Source organism: Hermetia illucens, chromosome 3 (assembly GCF_905115235.1).
Source record: "Hermetia illucens chromosome 3, iHerIll2.2.curated.20191125, whole genome shotgun sequence".
Taxonomy (NCBI): domain Eukaryota; kingdom Metazoa; phylum Arthropoda; class Insecta; order Diptera; family Stratiomyidae; genus Hermetia; species Hermetia illucens.
In genome coordinates, this window is record NC_051851.1 from 130,601,350 (window position 1) to 130,621,970 (window position 20,621).

Sequence of the window (20,621 nt, forward strand, 5' to 3'; positions counted from 1 at the left end):
ACATCAGTGCTGCGAGCAAAAAATCTAAACAAATTGGCAGAAAGTAGTCGAAACCTGTCCTACCTCTATGCGCAGAAATAACGCTCACAAACTGACGAAATCCTGCTTGGAAGAGGGCATCTTCCCGACTCGGTGGAAAAGGGAAATGCTGTTGCTGCTACCAAAGTGTGGTGAACCAACCGGTGAGCCATCGTCGTATCTTTTGTTTACTGGACAGTATGGGAAAGTAACTGAAGTGCATTGGCTCCCAGTTGTAGAGAAAGCAGGAGGCATGGCCACACAACAATAAGGAAAGCAATTGCAGGTATAAGGAGTGGCAGAGAGCTATAAAAAATACTATGCTATCCTCACCTTTAATATGAGCAATGGTTTCAACTCAGCGAAATAACAGCATATAGTAAGTTCCTGTGCCCTTCTTCTTCGAAAGCATGGAAGCAGCTATAAATGACTTCAATTTATTTTAGGTTGTCACACAAATTATTACTGCTTTTAGCTAAAGTTTGTGACAGAGAGAAGATACTGCGGGTACATTTCTAACCCCCCGCTCAACAGGAAGTTGTTTATATTATCTTAACATTTTTTTATTTTTCATAATTGTGCTTTTTTTATTGTTTATTCATTAAGAGGATACTATCAGGGTTGGAAGCATCTCAATTTAGAGTGTATAGTGAGTAGTTCCTGTCTTATTTTAATCAGAATTAAAGGCGTGCCTTCTGCTCCAGGAGATAAGAAATGTACTTAACTCGTTAATTGCTTTTAAACGCTTGTGTTATGGCTTCTGGATAGGTTCGTGTATTGTGTACATACATAAGTAAAATATATATACGAATTATTATTGCTGATAACCGTTAATATAATATACTATATTCTCCTTAGTAAATACTAAAGACATCATATCAGCGTGAAATGGAAATAAATAAGATTGAACCAGAACATTTGCATTTAGTCGATTTGCGTAATCCATTCCGCTTCCACGGGGTCGTACTATTAGTTGTGAAAACATCTTGAAGTGAAAGTGTTAGCCAGTGCATTGCATCTAATAAATTGTGAGCGGGAAATTAGAAAATAAAACTTATCTTTGTTTAGTGCAGTGAATGTGAAATCTAAATAGCACAACAGTGTTAATTGTGGGAAAAGCTGATTTATTGCAAATTAACGCAACCAATTGTAATTGTTTTATTAATTATTCTTATGAATGAATTTAAGGTTCGACCAATTCTAAAAAGATTATTAACTACGCATAAAGCGGTAGCTTACGCAAGATTTTCAAAAGGCAACAGTACACATTAAGTTAATATTATAATTCGAATTCTTACAATAAAATGGGAAGTTAAACGTATATTTCCCTTCCCTTTTGTCTCCAGTAAATTCTTTGGTAGACGTTATTTTTCCGGTTGTTTCCTCTTTAAAAATGGTTTTGTTCACCTGTCGAAGGTAACAGTACAATAACCCCGCATTGAGAAATTACCAATGACATACAAGTTAATGAATCAACAGCGTTGCAGTTATACTAATCAAATAAATCTTTTCCACAAACAATTTCTTAATACACCTAAATGTCACCAACTTCTTGAAGAATAGAGTCCATCAACCACACTTACATACCACCTCCTCTATTCTACTCTATTCCTTTCAACATGCAAGTTTCGAATCTATTCAAATGTCCATCGCACCTGGGAAGTTGAGTATAACTAATTTAAGGGCTATGGCTACTATCGGAGCAGGACTTTGATTAGTTTGTGGAATGTGCCTATGTTACTTGCCAGCGACACCGAGGTCCTCAAAAATGCCCGCTCGTTCAATTTGAACTGGGTCTCCCTCTTACGCTGTCGTACTTTTATACTCTGGTAAACTTAGTGGTAGTAAACGCGAATCTAGTGACGGACTTGCGGTGCTGAAAGGTATCGGAATCTGCGCTTTTGCGAACTGGGGGTTTTCCGGAGGAATTATAACTGCAAGATTTCGATCCAGGTAAACAGCATAATAGTTTAGGATCGTGATGGTTGGCTAAGGTGACCTTTCTGAGAACTGTTCTCTGATATATGATAGGTAGATCTACTCTTGGCGATCATGGAAATGGTGCAAAACCCGTTGATTTTAAAACTTCCATCGTTTCTTCGTTGGTTAGCTAAGTTTCAGTTGACCAACAAAAACGGATGGCTCTAGTGGTTAGATCGCGATGCTGCTGTAACGGAAGGTCGCGGTTCAAATGTCACTGGATGCCAGTCGATTCAGCGGTGAATGAGTACCTGGATTGTTGCGCCAATGACTATTATTAACAGTAAATATCCAATCACGGGGAACATGTCATGATTAGCAATAAATTCACGAGTTGTCATCTGAATGCAAATAATAAAAGCAGTGTTGGAATAGGTCTCGAAGGATACCAGCATTTGACAATCACTTACTTCCACTTGCCTGTCACAGTTGCGGTGGAAAGTTTTTCTTACTGCACGGGCGACCGAAACTTTCAACAACAAGCCCAGGAAAAATTGATGAATACTTGCTGTGATTTTTGTATCATATATCAGACAACAAGTATGATCATGAAGCTCGCGTATGCTCATCAGCAAGCAACAAATTCCACTTCAGCTTATAACAAGTTGGGAAGCCGGAAGCTAGACGCTTCAGGTGTGAAAGGTTGAGTGTGAGTGTGAATCCCGTTAGTATGAAACACGTAATATACGCATATATTCTGTGAGAATATTCACTTTTGGGTGATACTGACATTCAAAATCTTGAATTTCCAAAGAAGTGACAACTTTGGCCTATTATAAATTCGTTAGTAATAGTGCGATTTTCACCAAACTTCGCAAAATTATGCTCTACAGTATAGCCCACATTACTGCAAAAGTCGTGGTGCTAGGATGAATTTAAGGCGGGCTCTGCAGCCAATTACTGAAAATGATAGTAATAAACTATTATATATATTATTTATTTGAAGGGATATCGGTATGGAAGGTATTTCGGAGCCTAGCCACCATACAGTAGCAGCCTCTTGATTTTTTTTCAGATTTTTCGGTTGGGCAGTTTCTGAGAACGACCCCGTTAAATAAATGATCAATTTCGACTCCCGAACACCCTGCCTTTCCAACAAATGTCAAAACTATGACCAGCTTTGGAAAGTACTAACTGAGACTTTTCATTTGATACTCCACATGACTATATTTGGTGGAAAAAAAATTGCACCCCCCTTTCGCATGTAAATTTGACGTAAAAGGATGTAAATCGCTTTAAGCGTGAGCGTTCACAGTTCCCACCTTTCCACCAAATTTGGTGTCAATCGCTGCTACAGTTTCCGAGAAAAATGCGTGTGACGAACAGACACTAAACCGATTTTAATAAGGTTTTGTTTACCTTAAAAAGGGCTGGGGAGAAGTATATCCTTCCTGCATGAAATTTTAATATTTCATTCGAATTATCCTTCCTGCATGAAATTTTAATATTTCATTCGAATGTTAATTCATCATCATCAACGGTGCAACAACCGGTATCCGGTCTAGGCCTTAATAAGGAACTCCAGACATCCTGGTTTTGCGCCGAGGTCCACCAATTCGATATCTCTAAAAGCTGTCTGGCGTCCTGACCTATACCATCGCTCCATCTCAGGCAGGTCTACCTCGTCTTCTTTTCCTACCATAGATATTACTCTTATAGACTTTCCGGGCTGGATCATCCTCATCCATAAGGATTAAGTGATACGCCCACCGTAATCTATTGAGCCGGATTTTATCCGCAACCTGACGGTCATGGTATCGCTCACAGATTTCGTCGTTATGTAGGCTACGGAATCGTCCATCCTCATGTAGGGGGCCAAAAATGTTAATTATTCTCGTTAATTATGACGTCGGCATCGTATTTGTATGGCTTAGTGTGCGGCAAATTCACACGAAGTGGATAAGTTTGAAATGCTATAACTTTGACACTAATAGTCAGATTTGCATAAAACTTGGCATATGTATGCACGAGACTGTCCTCTATGCCGGTGCAAATAGTACTCCTAGGATGAATGGTGTAAGTAGTACTCCGAGGATGAATGGAATGCGACTCTAATATTTCACGTGAATGTCAATTATTCTCGGCATCTTATTTGCATGGCTTTAGAAGCAGTAAATTCGCGCGAAATTGCTAAGTTTGATCCGAAAATGAGTCCTGTCTCACTTGAATTGTGTACATTCTGACTCCTTACTTACACATTTCGCAATTCACGTCAAAACTAATATCAGATTCGGAAAGTAATAATTGAGACCTTTCATTCGATACCTCACGTGACTATATTCGATGAAAAAAATTCTTACATCCTCTCTTTACACGTATGGGGGGCCATACAGGGTGACAGACGTACAGACAGTGAATCGATTTACACAGAACCTTAAAAACTGTTCCGCTCGAAGTTTCTCGCCGTAGGGTCAAAGTTCCTACTTTACAGGGCAACGATCTTGCCAGTTCTGGTGTATTTCTCGGAAACTTGTGGTCTTAACAAACAAAAATAAGAAGCCCTTCATAAGAAGAGTTTTCTGAAGATCCCCGTTCCCTTACATAAGGATGGAAGAATTTGTAGCCGTTATAACGAGGAAATTTACGAGTAATATCATGACTGTTCGATTGTGAATAAAGTTCGGAGAATAGGCTGAGGTAAGCGGCTCACCTAATCCATATGAGTGTGAATGATCCGTCTCAGAAAGAAGACGTCTCAGAACAAGAAGAACCATTTCTTCCATCTTATCAGAAGAAGTTGCACTTCTTAGGGATGATACGGCAACCAATACATGGATACGAGGTGCCCCAGAGGGTTTTCCTCAAATGTGGAAGATGGGGATAATCGTTGAAGTTTCGAAGAAGAAAAACTGTCTTGATTGCAAAAACTGGAGAAGCAACTGTGTGTTTCCTGCCATCGCAAAGATTGTAGCTAAAACAATCCAGGAATGCATCAAAGAACACTTCGAAATCCGATTCCACAGAGAGCAGGTTGGTTTTCATACTGGATCGGGCTACTTTAATTACCTTCGTATCATTATGGGCCCAGCGTATGGAGTTCAACAGCGTGAACGTAAAGAAGCTGGTAGCTATTATCAAAATATCACATGTTGTATCAAGATCATATCTCATAGGAATTGTTGATCCAAAGCAGAGTTCGCTAAGGTTGGAGAATCGAGAGATGTTCAGTGGGCTGTGTCATATTTCCTCGACTAAGTTAATGACATCGGCTTACTCTTTGAGCGACTCAAGTGCTCGAAAGACTCTGGATTTGATGAAAGCAGTATGGAGAATTGAATTGAAGATAAACATCAGCCATACTAAGGCCCTCAGTTCGATTGGTATCACAATCTTCTTATTTGCATTAACGGCCGAAATATCGAGGGCGTCGAACAATGTGAATGCTCAGTGGCAGAATCGGAGTATTCTGATTTTGGATATAACAAGTCAAGAATTTCGACTGCGTTAGGGATTCTCATTCAAGATTGTCTTAGGTCAGAGACAGGAGTTATTAAAAAAAAACTTGAAATTTCGGGTGATAAAATCCACAGTCATGACTCGGTGAGCAATCAAAACAAACCCCATAATTCCATCATAAGTTTCACAGCAGCGAATTATGGTTCTTCATTCAAATATGGAAGGCGTTAATATGGGCCTATATATATCCTCTGTTTGAAGATGGAAGATTGGACGTTTACTGAGAATGAGGAGGACAGGGTACACCTGATTCTCATTTCCCGGGGTCCTACCCCACGGTGGCAGGCGACAACATTCTGCCTAACACCCCAACGACGAATAAAAGGGGAAGAAAGGAGAACTGGAAACTAGCAAAAAAGGTATGCTCAGAAGCTTGGCTAAGGTAGACAGTGCGAACTTTTAAACCACTGAAATCACCCGGAGTAGATGGCATTTTCCCAGCACTACAGGCAGACATACAGAGAGAACTAGGAACCACCTTAGAGTCCCTTCTGAAGGTGGTATGGAGGAGCATAGCACTGGAATACATACCAAGGGCATGGAGACGGGCAAAAGTGGTCTTTATTCCGAAAGCGGGAAAAAGGGATCTTTTTCACAATAAATCTTTCAGACCAATTTGCCTAAAATCGTTCGTACTCAAAACGGTGGAGAAGATTATAGACAACTATATTGGAACTAACGTTCTAAAGCGTAATCTCCTACGTCACTGTCAACACGCTTACTGGGCAAAACTGATCTGTATCAGCTGACAGAGGTACTACGGGATGCCATAGAAACAAAAGAAATTGCACTGTGCGCGTTTTTGGATATCGAAGGAACATTCGACAACACATCGCACACAGAGATACAAAATGTCCTGAGCCGCAAGGGAGTGGGAAAAACCCTGGCATTCTGGATGGGCAAAATGCTAGTGTCCGGATAGCTCAGTGGTTAGAGCACTAGGCGGTCATACGGAAGGTCACGGTTCAAATCTCACTGGTGGCAGTGGAATTTGCATCGTGATTTGACGTCGGATACCAGTCGACTCAGCTGTGAATGAGTACCTGAGTCAAATCAGGGTAATAATCTCGGGCGAGCGCAATGCTGACCACATTGCCTCCTAGTGTACCGTTACGGTCTTGAATGAAGTGCTCTAACACACTTCAAGGCCCTGATCCAATATGGATTGTTGCGCCAACGATTATTATTAAAATGCTAGAAAGGAGGCAAATAGAAGTATCGACAGGTACAAATTCTGTTGTCATGAACACTACTCAAGGTTGCCCACAGGGCGGTGTAATATCCCCGCTTATGTGAAGTATGGTAGTGGACGAACTCCTGGGCGTGCTAACAAATACTGGAATACAAGTCAAGATTTACGCGGACATTGTTCTAATCTGTGATAAAATCTGAACTGGACTAAGGGTTACTAGTGCCTGGTGCAGGAAGGTTAAACTGCGTATCAATCCAGCCAAAAACCACCATAGTATCATTCATTAGGAGACGTAAGCTTGATCACCTGAAAGCCATAAGGGTACATGATATGGAGGTGAAACGAGAAACAGAGGTCAAATATTTGGGAATTACGGTAGACCAAAAATTAATCTGGAAGACAAATGTCGGAAACACTTGTCGGAAAGCAACGAGGGCTCCCATGACTTGTAGATCCATAGCAGGAAAAAAAATGTGGTTGCAGCCCGAAGATACTACTTTGGACATATACTGCAATAGTAAGGCTAACGATTATCCACGGAGCGGTAATCTGGGTAGAAAGAATCGAACTCAGCACACAAGCCAGGGAATAACATAAGCTCCAAAGGCTGCCTTGCGTGTGTATCAGTGGGGCAATGAGGACATTCCCAACGGCATCCCTAAAAGTCCTTCTGGGATTATCCCCTCCTCATCTGCACATACAGATGCAAGCAATACGGCAATATTCAGGATGACGGGGAGGGGACCGGGGACCGGGGGAAGAGGACCGGGGAGCTGCCCAAACCGAAGGAAGTTTGATATTCTTTCTTGACTGTATCCCGAATTACGGATATCAAAGGATAACATGACAACGAGGTTTCACTTTGTTAAGTAGTTTTAAACACGTTGGAGTAACAAGGCAAACTGCGCGTGCGTGGCTAAGACATACGGGTTAAACCAGCAACTGATTACTTGGTACACTGATGGAATCCTCACAGCATGCCGGTGTCATTGGTCTAAGGAAAATGTACTTCGATCCGATGGGTAGGTACGCTAGCATATTCCAGGCGGAAATATACGCCATAGACAGATGTGCCTCCTTTAATCCCTAAAGGAACTACATGGGGCAGAACATTGCTATTATCACCAATACCCAAGCAGCGATGAAGGCACTTAGGTCCAACCAGGTGAACTCTAAACTGGTATAAGAATGCCTTGAGAGACTGAATGAATACACTCGTCCAACAAGGTCTGGATATTCTGGCTTCGAGGCCATGCTGGGTTGGAAAGCAACGAGGCAACGGACGAATTAGCCAAGAATTAGCCAAAAGAAAGAAATTAAGAGGAACGGTTGAGGAAATTATATTGGGTGGACCTACCATGGATGGAGCAGTCCAAGGTGTTTATTGGGGGATACGAACCCATAAACACAACGGATTGCTTAAACCTCACCAAAAATAACTTCTGAATTATAGTGGGAATTCTCACTGGTCACTGTCGGCTAAACTATCACCTAGGGAAGCTAGGGATATCTACGGTTACTGCCTGCAGGTTTTATGCGGAGTGTGATTAAACCTCTATACACGTCCTGGGACAGTGTCCGGCACTTGTACAAAGTAGGTCGAGACATCTCGGAGAACACTTAATACCAGATGCAAAGTTGAAAGATCTGGAATTTGGGAATATACTAAAGTTTTTGACGGTTATAGGCTTGCTTGAGATACTATGATTAACAGGTACACTATAACCAGTAAAAGGGTAACAATAGTTCTTTAAGGATGTGGTGAGACTTTCCCGTAACAGAATAATAATATGGGCAAGTTCGCCGTCAACTCTATGAAGTGATTCCCGAAAGGCGTGGGCGTTGGAAACGCTATTTAATCCGTGTCGCATTCATGATTTTTCGGCTTTAACGGCTTCTCTTCTGGTCATCATTTCCTTATATTTTGGGCATCCACGGTAATGGCTTAATGTCCAGTTTGTTCGCAGTTGCAGCAGTATTTCGTCAGTAATTGTGTACAATGGAGCAGTTCTCGACAATGTCTCTTACTTGTGGCAGCTAGAAAATGGTCTTTGTTCGCTGCTTCCGAAATTTGTCTTACAGGGAGAATTGTATATTAAAAATGTTAATACATGGGTGCATTCGCTTGAAATTTCTTAGTGACGTGGTAACATCAAGCGACCGGATTGTATGACAGGTTTCCAGGAAAGCTGGTCACTAAGAGTTGCAAAACTTTACGAGCGATGATTTTGAAAGTTTGGATTCTCAGCGATGATCAGAGATGACTTACTTGATCGGTTACTGCCTCATTCCTCCAAGATTTCGATGAATAATGTTAATACATCTCTGGATAATTCATAGCCACCAACATTATACATCTGAATCCAACTTGTTCTGACTTCCAGGTTTATGGGAAAAAATGCAAGCTGGTCTCTTAATTTGTGCGTTAGGTCATGACTCCGTACTGAACCGCGAATATGATATTTCATTGAAGAACGAGTGCCTGGTTTGAACGTCAAATTAATTATTTTTCATTATTATTTAGTACCGATTGGCAAAGTGTGTCCGGAAGCATGGTAAATCCCCGGAAATGGGCGCTGAATATGCAATGAAATCGATGCTTCAACACTGTCAGGTTCCAATTTAAGTTTATAACACGATATTTCACTAGGATCATACATTTATTAAGTTGCTTGACAGCTTCACAGCCAAAACTAACAAGGACGAAAACATTATCGAATGTCACCTTCTTATCTTTGAGGTTCAATGAAAATTATTTCAATCGTAATATCCTCATTTTTCCTGCGAGTGGGGGGGTGTTGGACGCCCAAGCTCGCAATAAGTTACATAGTTCTTTTATGGAACCAACCTCAAAAACTACAAAACATAGAAAGCTAATAGGAAAGGGTATAAAGAATATGGTAGGTGTACTTGTTTTCGAAAAGCAAGTTTTTCGCAATTTTTTTCTGGTATATTATTATTATTTTGAATTGAATTTAATTGAATTGAAAAATGGTTATTTTCATTATTATACATATAATAACTATCGTTCCTTTAACTGGTATGGTAAAACGAATGTGTAGCAGGTAAATACTACTTGCTAGATTCCACACTCCAGTGCTATGTATTATACTATATACAATACTTTCACGCCAGAGTTCGGCAAAATCGTAATCATAATTACGTAATTATGATTACGAATTTCATGATTACCTGATTGTAATCATAATTAAGCTCTTATGATTATGATTGTAATCACGTAATTATGCAATCATAGTTCCGCATTTTCAAATGCGATTGCCTGGTCTAGCTGTTTAATAAAGTGTATATTTGTATGATTTCCATTTGAGATGAGTTTGAGGAGATGATATTAAGGATGCTTGGCGATGCTTGGTGTTGTTGATAGCTTCTTTTAGTATTATGGAGCAAAGGGTATTTTTCGTCAGTCATACTGGATGACTAGAGGGAATAAATCATACAATCATGTCAGAGGCGTTGAATTTCTGAATAGGTACTGATCACGTGTGGTCTTTCTATAGGGCGGGAGAAAATTTGCATAACATCCTTTTAATTTACAATTATTATTGGAATTTCGTTATTCGCGACAGTAGAAGGAAATGAAAGTAATTACAACCACTGCAACCACTAGATGAAAGATTTGCATTGTTGGCATTGATTTTGAGCATTATTTGAATTTTTGGAACAATCTAATTTTATGGATTTGGGGCTAACGCTAACGACGATTAGGAACGCATAGCAAGGCAGAATAACCCCTGGTGTATTGGCAGGATACGCGTATTAAAAATAACTATAAATGTTGCAAATAAACAATCATTTCAGACAAATCTCTGTGGCAGACAAACATCTGTCAGACAAGTGCCTGCCTTACAAATCAGCGCATAAATGGAAGTTTATATTCCAACCACAGCCGCAAGTGTCGAATTTAGTTGTCGCGATCACTATAACAATAGTAATGTAATAATTAAGTAATTTTTCAGGTTTTGTGGGGAGTGCGGGAGGTCAAAAATGATAATTTCTTTCAGGGACTCATTCAATCGAAAAATCTGCTGAAAAGTTGCCACTGTATGGTGCCTAAGCTCCGAAATACCCTCCATATCGATATTTGTTCAAATAAAGTTAATAATATATTACTATATTACTGTAATTTTTAGTAATTGGTTACAAAACCCTTAAGTTCATTCTAGCAGCACGAAATTGTAACAATGTAGAGTATAACATAGAGCAATATCCTACCAAGTTTGGTGGAAATCGCACCATTATTAACAAAGTTATAATAGATCCCGTTTCCCGACTTATTATAAGATCCTGTAGGTCCAATCTGAGTCATACGGATCAACATATTTTGCTTGATCTAACGATGTTTTCTGATTTTGTGTCTTAGGAAGAAAGGTCAGGTAAAGCAAATTTTTAGTGTCAATAACAATTAGCAATGTAATGTATAGATCGCTCACGCACCTATGTTTCACCCAATATCAAAAATAAAATCAGCTTCGAAAAGTACTACCCACATGACCATATCGTGTGAAAAAAAATTACACCCTCCTTTCGCATGTATTGGGAGCGCTCCTCAAATTCAACACAAAATGTCGCCATTGACTATATCTATACTATATCACAATCTTAAACAAGTCGGGAAACCGGAACCTTGACGCTTCAGGTATAAAACGTTTTATGTTTTCCTTTGTGAGGAGCATACCGCAGTTCTCTAATGGCTGATAGCATTGACTTGAGATATTGATTGATAAGTTGGACTGCTATAACTTTGACACTAACAGTCGGATTTCCATAAGATGTAGCATGTGTATGCACGAGAGAGTCCTCTATGTCGGTGCAATTTAGTAATGCTAGGATGAACGTAAGGGGGGTTTTTCAGTAAATTTCTAAAAGTTAGCAATATACTATTAGTAAGTTTATTTGAGCAGATATCGGAATCCGGATTTTTGGGTTCGTTATAATAGTTTCCCACAATGAGTCCTGTCTCACTTTAAGTGCGTACATTTTGTCTCCTTACTCGTACATTTTGCAATTCACGCAAAAATTAAATAGTTTCGGAAAGTACTAATCGAGGTCTTTCATTTATATCCGGTGAAATTTTTTTTTAAATCGCAACTTTACATGTATGGGTAGCCTCCCTTTAAACTCCACCTAAATTTATGTCACTCGCTGTATACTTGGAATTTCATAGTTCCCATCTATCCACCCAATTTCTTTCGGATCGGTTTAGCCGTTTTGAAGAAAAGTGCGTGACAGACAGACAGACAGTGAATCGACCTTAATAGGGTTTTGTTTTACACAAAAGATAAAGCTAAAGACCTCCAAGCCTACTTAGCAGCTATGTAATGAAATCAATCTGACCATGTTTCTGGTCCGACCACTAACCTAACCCTCCAACTAGCCGCGCAATTCACCTGCCTTTCAACTCAATTTTATTGGGAAGTTGTATTCATTCAGTATATGCTGCCGTTTTTCACGAACAACCGCCACCCTTTAGTACTCTCTCTTAATTTTGTCGACGACACCGTTAGATAGCAAGGAGGGTGACTGAGATTACTCCCATGGTCACAATTATAGCCAGCTGCAAAAAAATTCAGTAGCAAATCTACTCGCAATGTGCCTGATTTAGCTGGCTATATACTTACTTGCCAAGCGCATGAGACCGTACCTTCGCATTGTAGAAAAGTAGGGGATTGGAATCAAAAAACGGGACGCATGGGCATGGCTCTTCTGCCAAGTCCAGTCTTAGCAGATAACCGTAGAAAGTGCTCCATGTCCTAAGATGGACCCCTATGCTACCCTGAAGTGATCTCTGTTCTCCTTTGACCCTCCAGCGTCTGACAGAATGGGGGGCGCGCGCTCAGGGAATCATATCTAGCCAGTCTACGGAATTGCAGGTATTTCTAATATCGAGCATTGCGAGGAGTACTACTGGTTGTGATCAACGGCTGTGCGTTGCAGCTCCATGAACTGCATTTAAGACCTCTACATATGACAGCATTCACTGCAAATCTATCTGTACTCTAAAGCCGAACTATGTTGGGGATAACTTCCTGCGGGGACATATTGCTTCACGCTTACTCCTGATGAGCTTTTGTGCGGTCGGTAAGGTCTTTATTGATCAGCGTGAGCCTCGCTACTTTCTAGTGGCAAGGAAAGATCCACACAACTAGTTCGAAAGTGATGTATTGATAGTTGTTTGCTGAGATATTTTCCAGAGCTCACCGACAACATCAATCATTCCGACGGGAAGGTTACGTCCTAAACGTTTCTTTCGCAACCTGGGCGTCGGACCGTTGGTGTGCATTCCGTGTTTAAAACTACAAACCCAATTTTCGCCATCATTTCAAAGATCCATTTTTCTCTCTAGTCTAGATGATGCTAGCCCATTCAACTGAAAATCCGTGCCCAAAGCAGCGTCGCTACAGAAGGGGCCGATTCCTGATGCATGCCACAACTAGTATCTTTGGAAATCCATACCCACACCACCCCATTAATGTCTGCACAGAGCCTTCAATGGCTCCAAGGACTGCCAGTAAACCCTGGCGTATATCAGTTACTCGCAATTCGCACTTAACCAAGACTACTGCGGCGCAAGTATAATGTCAACTAGTGTCCAGGACTAGTTGCACGAGAATCTCGGAGATCTCTTAGGCTATCTTTGAGGGGATATTCCGTGCGGAAGTAATGTTTACAGTATTGGCGTTGAAGGCTGTATATACACTTAACCATGACCAACTTTTTCATCCGAAAAACTGTTTTTCACTGCCATCAGAGAGAGATTTTATTTTTCATGGCTTAACGCCCCCATTTAACGTTTAGTTAATATTAGTGGCTGCTTCCCCAAATCATAATAACAATACCGGAAACCACCGGAACCGCCTAGATTGAATTGCTCCTCATCTCCTTTTAATCACCCTCATTGTCTTACCACGTGGAATATTTTATCATTTTTCAAAGTTAGAGCTTATAGGCAGTGTCATTTGCTACTTGATCCTTCTTCTAAAGTTACGAACAATTGGTTTGGAAACAACTAATAATAGTTAAACAACTTTTGTGTTCTAGAGCTTTAATGCTTCTCAAGTGACTCTCGGAACATAAAGAGTAATTTTCGCGGGACAATCATTTTTTACAGCGTAACCTATCCCTTCTGAACTGATTATTCCACATCTACTCAATTCTCCGCTTGCTGGGTTTTTCCTTGCTGAGGTTTTCCTATGTGACGCTGAATTTTTCAACATTTTTGCGATTTTCCTTAGCAATTAGGATAAATGCATCCAACAAATTTGATAATCGTTTGTATTTGTTTTTTACAGTCAAAAAGGTGAGTTGCTGACGGGAAGCATTTATTGTATTAATTCAATGTATTCAAACATTTTCTTATTCTGTATAGTTGCTGCTATCGTCAGAAACACGATTATAATTTTATCTTATTAAATATTAAAATCTTAAAATAAGAAATTATAGGCGAAAATAAGTAACCACGGTTCGGATCAGAACTATTGATGTAAAGAATAATATTTCGAAATTTCAACTCATCCCGTTGAACAGAATTTCAGCTGTGCTTCTGGGTCTGAAATCTCTGCAGTATACTACCAATATATTGTTTTTCTATCTCAGATATACGTTTCTTTCAAATAAACAACAAATAAACGTCTGGACTACGGTCAGATACAGTCTGTTTGTTTCACACTTAACACACCCAAGTTTCTGAATTGATTATATCGCAGCTCACAGTACACAGCACACAAACCTGTAGTGCATACTTTAATTCACTATTTCCGTTTGGTGTGAACACGCTCATAAATATTTAACTATTGTGATTAACCGGAACCCTCACAATCGTTAGATTCGTTAAGTTGGCATTCATTTTATGACAGGTTCTGTACGACCTATTAGTTTAGAAAGTAACGATTTAAACCGGAGGGTTCTTGCATTGAATATTTCCAAAAGATCAACGAAGAAAATGAAAGCTTTTCGAATTGAGCAAAAGCGCTTTTATGGTTTTGCTTTAGTTTTGGCAAGTGTAGCTTTGAGACGACTATTACAACATTATTCGCAGCTTTACATCGGTACTAGCTTACATTACAAATTTCAGTGAATCAATTTTTTTTTTGTGATCGACGTATCAACGAACGTCTCAAATCTAAAATTTACTGCAATGTCGTCCATCCTGCAGCCCTCTATGGTTCTGAATGTTGGCTGACTATAAAAGACACTTAGCGGTGTCTTGCACTATGGAAATGAAGATATTACGTTGGACTAGAATGTGACACGTTTTGATCACATCCAAAATGAGGATATCCGTGATCGATATGGGCTTGCTTGGATCGTGGAAAAACTGCGGTCACGTAATTCACGCCAAAGAGAATTCACTTGCCAAGATTGGTCTGAACATCGAAGTCGATGGTAAGCAACCAAAAGGTCGGCCGGCACAACAGTGGCTTAATACGCTGGTTGGGGATTTAAAAGCCTCGCGATTACATCCAGATCAGGCATTTGATGAAATAAAAATGCAAAACCGATCACGATGAGCCGACCCCGCTTGTGAATGGGACAAAAGCTAAAGAAAAAGAAAAAGATGTAAGGAGCGATGAGTGCATCACAGTTCCGTGTCACATAATCAAAATTCCATTGCCCTCTATTTCTTAGAAAACGATTTAAATGAATCATTTGATTGAAAGCACTGTATTGACAATAGTCAATCTCATAGGCTCCACACTCGGAGTTTAATGTTGTTAGTAAATGGGAAGAACTTAACCTACAACAGATACAAAAAACGACTGGGGAGGACTAGATTCTTCATGAATGGAATTTTAATATTTCACTCGAATGTCAATTATTCTCATTAATTATGACGTCAGAATCTTCTTTGCGTGGCTTAGGATGCGGTAAATTTGGGCGAAATTGCTAAGTTCCAACTCCTATAATTTTGGCACTAATTGCCGGATTTCCATGAAATTTGGCATGTGTATGCGAAATATGGTCCTCTATGGGGCGAAATTTGGTAGTCCTAGGATGAATTTAAGGGGGGTTTTTCAGCAAATTTCTAAAAGTTGGTAATATATTTTATTTGAGCAGATATCGGAAAACTTTCCTGATTTTTTTTTCGGATTTTTGGGTTGGCTAGTTTCCGAAAATGAGTCCTGTCTCATTTTAAGTGCGTACATTTTACATTATATTTAAGGAATCTGCCCAGCTTTTCCTATTTCGCTATGTTATACTTGCACAAGTGTTAAATCAATATTGAAACTTCTGTGCATGCAAGTTGGTTAGTAACATAATAGTTTTAGGGCCTACACCTCACTTAAAACTAATAATAAGCAATGCCTCAATAAAGGGGCGAATATTTTGGACAAATTAAAAATTGTTACTTTCATCAGTACAAAACTAGTTTTGTACTGATGAATGAAGTAAGTTGGTCCCGAAATATATATATACATAATAAAATAAAATTGTAGTTTGGAGTAAGCTACTGTTCTATCAATTTTAGACTTAACTACAAATAGAAGACAACATCTAACCGCTTCGATTGCCTGTTTCCCGTGTCGTGGTTCTGTTCCGCTCTGGTTCTGGTAAGATTTCTTCATCTTGAGCGTACCCAAGCCAGTCCTGGCTGTCGTGTTTTGCGCCTCCTCCTTTGCCACTAGGAAGAGCAAGGGACCGCGGTTGAATTTCACAACGTTCGTTTGCCTATGTGCTACCGGATAGGGATTGCGGAAATGCCGCGTGTTTGAAGGAACAGATCAGTTGTTGAGGCAGTAAAGCCGAGGAACACCGTAAACGTTATAATGCTATCAGGACGTCCTGAATAGAATAAAGTGGCGGTCGGCAGCTGGTGCCCTACCGATCGATAATGCTAGATGTTAATGACTTCATCGAGCTGCTCAACAATTTTCGATTTCACGAAAATCTTGGTCGCCCCTACAGCTCTAAGTTGTGGAGAAACCAATTTCGATTGATTACATTGCGTCCGGTGAATAGTTCGTGCATCCGGTGCTACTCCGAACACTGAAGTTCTCGTCACGTCCAGTGCTCCTGGTATGGCAATCCCAAAGTCGCTGATGTCGGAGGAATGACACCATTTGCGAAGTAAAAGAGAATAAGTAGAACTGTCCTACAGTAAAATTAGGGGGCACTAAATATTTTCTCTTATCTAACTCACCAATTCTCGAGGCCAGTTTTCCGGGTCAATTTCTGATCAAGCGTTAAAAAATGCGAGACGCTCCTAGCAGAGAGCTTTTTCATGCCAAAATGTTTATATAGAATATTGCACTTGCTTTCAGTTCATATTTTAATTGTCTCGACTATCCCACTTACTTCCAATTTGCGGTTCACTACCACGATTTCATGAATTTTCCGTAATTTCGACAATTGTGACAACAGTGATGTATCCTGAATTTGATTTGTTAGCAATGCTCCTGCGATATTCTTTAAATTCAGAAACCCACTGTTTGATGGCTGAATATTATGGAGAAAAGTCTTTCAGTATTGAAACCATTTTTAAGGTTTTATGTCCAGAATAGAGCCCTGTGGAACACCCGCGGAGACAATGTATTCCTTGGTTCCATTGTCTATGTCGTACCAGATCCTTCTGTCTGTTAAATAGCTGCCGATTAGAGCAGTTATGTAACTAGGTACACCAATCGCCGCCAATGGCCTCCGTATAAAGTTCCAACTGGCCGAGTTGAACGTATTTTGCACGTCAAGGGTAATCGCAGCACAATACTTGCTAGTACCGCCCATTCCAGGCACTGCATTTTCATTTAGGCTAGTGACTAGTTTGATGGCGTCGACGGTTAATCTGGTCGTACAGACGCTAAATTGTCGGTTTGATAAACCTCCTACAGCATTTGTTATAGATTATTCGCTGAAACATATTCCCTGTAGTGTCCAATAGACATATAGGTCAATAGGAAGATGGTTCATGAGGTGTTAACAAAATCATTAACCTTTGTCTTTTCCATGTCTTGCGAAAGGTTCCATCTGCCAAGCAGGCTTCAGACAAGTTTACGAATATGTCTGGCGTCGACTTAAAAACCAGATTAAGGGCTTCGCATGGTATGCCGTCAAGGCATTGTTGTTCACCAATCTCCAGTACTTCTTTTGTTGTTACTGGAGGTATTAAAGCCACATCTAAAAGTGTCTGTAGACTGTAACCGCTTGTGTTTTCCGGAGTGAACAAACCCTCCACAATTTTCAGAAGGAGATCGGGAAATGTAATTTGTAAAATCTCCCCATCACAACTCTATAGGTACTTAAGGGTAGGTGGTTAATTGCTCAAAGTAGTCCCTCTTCCTTCGCTGTATATCCAGCTTCAGGTTTCTTCGCGTTTCTTGCCGTCGCTACACACTCCGTGATACGGAGGATCTAGTATAGCGTCTTGGTTCAAACACACATCTATAAATATTTGCTCGTCAATTGCTTTCGACCAACCTGACGTTCCCCTCATTCTTGGACGAGCAGATTTCCAACCGCTTGATTTGCCCTTCAGATCAAAAACTAATGCCTGATGATCACTCTGGGTGTAGTATTCACTGACTGGACACGAGCTAGTGAAGGACTAACAAAAATCAGATCCACAACCGAACCGGACCCTCCTTTCAAGTAAATATTAACCTGACCGCCGTTAGCCAATATTATATCTAGCAGCGCGAAGTCCTTCAACGCCTTCCTACATTCGTCAGTAAAATTTTCCATTCCGTGCACTGAAGTCACCAGCGAACACTTTTGGTTTCTGTCCTTTTGCGTCCAACACCAATCTGTCAAACATGTTCTCGAATTAAACCAACGTCAGGCTTGGCAGAGCATAGCAACTATAGACGTATATGCCGTCTTTTTTGGCCTATTGTATGGTTTGGTCCCCGCATGCCCACAATTCCGCCCCAACTGTAGGATCGGCTAGTCACATATTTTTGTTAGGGTTTCTGCAGGGTTCACTTTTTATAGTCACTTGAACCTTTGATTCATGATTGGCCTCCGGTTCAGGCCTCGAGCGACCCTACAGTGATGATCATTTACCTACTGCATTTAGCGCATTTTTGAACTCGAGACACTTGCCGTTGCCGGCAATATCCCGGCCGTCACGGCACTCTTTTCACACAACATACATTTGGGATCCTTGTTACATTCCCGAACAATGTGACCTATTTCTCCACACCGTTTGCATCGGCCAGACCGATCAACTGCATTTGCGCATATTTTCTACAAATGTGCATGCAAGAGACACCTCAAGCATCTCTTCAACGAGATTTGCTCTCCAAGGCGACAGACTACCCATCCATATGGATCTTCCCAACATCTAGCAGTTTACTCGCTGCGTCAACTGGTAGCCCAATAGTTGCCGTTTGAGTACTTCTATACGCTTCCTTAAGGCTTACAATGGATGTTCCCTGGAACTCGTACTCCGCTAAGGTAGTGAAGATTTCCACCTTTGAAGTAAACTCATCTAGATCCTTGCACTTCATAGCGATCTCATGTTTTTGAGCACGCACAGCGATACCTTCCCCAAATAAGTTTTTGACTTGGCTGCGGAAACCTTCGGCTTTGCTCCCTTCAGGCCTTTTCAGTTTCAGGATGAGATCTTCCTTTTGGTTCTAAACTGAATTTATTCGAACTCTAAATGCAAAATCTGTCCAAAATCCAATCTGCTGCCTTCGAATTGTAAATTGCAACTGCACTCTACCAATTCAATAACGGGTATATACCGGGAAAACAGGAAATTTATACAACATTTACATGGAAATTTTTGTTGATTCTTCAACGTTTGCCATGGTCATGCACAACCACAAGCCTATTTGGGAGGTTTGGGGGGAAATGGGCCACTACAATCTGACTGACTGTGTAGCACTTAAACTTCTCAAGAAGGAAGTGGGGTAAACTTGACTTGCGAAATAGTATTTCCTTTTAACTCGAAAAGTTGATGTCCCTTTGATGTAGAGACACCCCTGAGAGTCGGGGATTGAAAATTGATTCTTCGTCGTAAGAGGCGAGCACAATGGATAGAAATTTGTGAACTGTTTTCGTAGTTTGGCACCCATGCCTTTTTTTTCGTCAAGGGATTATGATTTGATTCTGCGAACATTCCTCGACAGCGGTGTCGAAACTCTCCAAAATGTTCAAATTTCAACAGTAGAGACTGAACTCTAGTTGGGTTGAGGTAAGCAAGGTAAAGTGTTGGGACTCCGAAGAACATTGCTCTTCCCTTTATGACACAGTATTATTGTATAGTCGGCCAGAAGTAAACGAGACTTCGGTCTCGAATTTAAGCTTACTGCTTCCGCAATACTTGCCCCTGTGTCCTGAAAACCCAAATGGGAATGACAAACTTAAGGAATTATGTGCATGTTAACAGGCACTTTTGGCAGGCTGCATTTGGAAGTAGTCAGGCTTGTAAAAACCTTTTTTGCTAAGATCTCAGTCCGCCCTCGTGATTGATAAACTATTGTTACAGATCCCTTCAAAACCCTCTTGATCCACTACATATTACCGCTACCTCTTAAATCGAAGCTGCGATATATTTTTGGCGATCGAAACTGATGAAGGGATCGCTTGGAAGGCAAAAGGAACTATTGATAAATATAGAAGATTAGTAAATCACCTCAGAGCCATCTCATGTAAATCAGTGATAGGACAGTACAGTTTCTGAGGACTCTCTAGCGAAACTGACTTTCATAACACCTGAATATTCCACTACATCTTTTTTAAGGTTTTGTGTATTTTTAATTTCTTTACAGCACTACACTACTCGGAGTTTTTATGTAAAGCTGGGTCATAACTTGCAATACTAAAGCTAGATAAGCAAGCAAAATGCCTGAAGCAGAATCTTTCGTACGACCAGCACTTTACGAATATACAGCAGACGTCTGCGAGCCAGTGAAGTTACGACTGGGTTCATCTCCATATGCATCTCAGCCACCGATTACGATCCCAGCATTATTCAACAGAACCGTGAACAAATTTCCAGACAACCCAGCATTAT